Source organism: Chrysochloris asiatica, unplaced genomic scaffold, assembly GCF_000296735.1.
Source record: "Chrysochloris asiatica unplaced genomic scaffold, ChrAsi1.0 scaffold00256, whole genome shotgun sequence".
NCBI classification, from domain to species: Eukaryota; Metazoa; Chordata; class Mammalia; order Afrosoricida; family Chrysochloridae; genus Chrysochloris; species Chrysochloris asiatica.
In genome coordinates this window covers 1,968,356-1,970,448 of record NW_006408774.1, presented here as the reverse complement: position 1 = coordinate 1,970,448, position 2,093 = coordinate 1,968,356, and positions in this window count along the sequence as shown.

Here is a 2,093-nt window from a genome sequence, read left to right as displayed (position 1 = left end):
CAGGAAACTGAGGCCTACTAGTATTCTATCTAGCTGCATGAGCCTCAAAGGGGGGAATGAGGTAAGCAGGCCTGTGGAAATAGTCACTGAGCCCCATGTCCCTCACACTCACTCCTTATTTCTGGAACAGAGTTCACATTCCAGGAAATTAACCAACAGACCACCCCAGCTTCAGGCAACTGCTCAGGCTAATCTCCTATTCCTGACCCACCTCTGAGAGGTAACAAAGCCCAGAGCTAATGTTTACCTGCTTCTGCTTCTGTAACTGCTCACTTGCATGCTCACACATTCTTTCCCACCATGTGTTTGAACCTACTAATCCCAGATAGCCCCAACTGGCTGTTGGTCCCTGTTAACCAATCCCAAATGGACTCATGTATGCACCCTCCAGTCCCTATAAAATACTCTCAAACAGGGAAGAGAGGGCTCAGTCTCTGGATACAAATCCACTGAGCCAAGTGTCGGCATAATAAAAGCCCTTCCTTTGTTACAAACCACATAGCATTGGCAACTCCTTCAGAGCAACTCCAGTAACAGGGATGACATGATCTTGCCTTGGAGTACAAGCCTAGTGACCAGAACTCTATGGAGCAGTTCTACTCTATAACACATGGCATCACCATGAATCGAAATAGACTGGATGACAATTCACAGCAACATCAGCAGCTTGGCTGTGTATATAAAGGTCTGATCTCTTCTGATTGCAAATTCAAATTCACATTTGGATGATCAGATTAAATGTGTGTGAGCACACTTCTTGATTTTTTGAACATTTATACTCTCTAATTTTAGCTCACCTTTCTTCTACAGTTTGTAGTTTGTTTGATGACTCTCTTAATCAATATCACCTGCTGTTGTTGTTGTGAAGTGCCATGGAGTCAGTTCCCACCAATAGCAACCCTTTATAGGGTTTCCAAGGAGCAGCTGGTGAGCTTGAACCACTGACCTTGCAGTTCAAATGGCTTTGAAGTCTGGTATATTAACCCACACTGACACAGCAGGGCTCCACCTGTTGAGTTGGAAATTTCTGCAATGAACTCAATCTTATCCATAATCTATTTCTGGGTCTTCTGTGGGCCCTGCTGGAGGAACAAGTACAACCCAATGTGCTAAATGAAGGTAGGGAATTCTCAGAGGAGTGTTACACAGAGAATAAAATAGAGCTGAGTTTTGAAGAAGACTGGGTAGAATATGGGGAGACAAGATGAGGGACATAGTTAGGGAAAGAAAGAAACAGAAAAATAAAAGGAGTAAAGACTGAATGAGCATAGTGTGCATGTGTATGGATGAAGACAGAAAGATGCAAAATATTGTTTATTAGATTCCATAGTTGTCAATCTGAAAACTTAGGTTTCAGGTCTTAAATTGTTTGCAAACTCACATACACATGTACATACACAGATACAGTTGTTCATAAAGGTACATAGAATCTATATTCAATAATTAGAATATGGAAGGCATTGGAGGATTTTTAAACATGGTGTCATTCCAAAAGCACAATTTTGTCAGTTTGCTCTTATAATCAAAGTACTGTATGAATGCCATATAATTTTTGTTATGTTAGAAATTTATTTATTTATTGTCTTAAAAACTAAAGTAGGATCATCTCCAGAAAATATCTGTGAAACTCATGTTTTGGTGGGTGACTCCCATCAGTAGTATCCTTGAGAAATCATACCTAATTTATGCCATCAGTTACATGTTTGGCACTCATATGATACACAAATGTAAAGGAGGAAAGAGAAGACAGTTAACAGTTATTGACCAACTACTAAGTGATAAAAACTGTACTTGCTAGTAAGTTTATATACCTTATGACAATAGTCCTACATTGCAAATATTGTTTATATTTATTTATAAAATTGTGAAGCTGAGAAATCAAGACTAAATAACTTGACAAGAGTGGTTGTTGTCATTGTTAGCTGCTATTGAACCAGTACCAACCCTTAGTGACCCTATATAAAACAGACTGAAACGTTGCCACGCTTGAGCCCATTGACGCTGCCATATTGCAAATACATCTTTCTGGGGTTCTTCTCTATTTCTCTGACCCTCCACCTTACCAAACATGGTATCATTCTCCAGTGACAGTA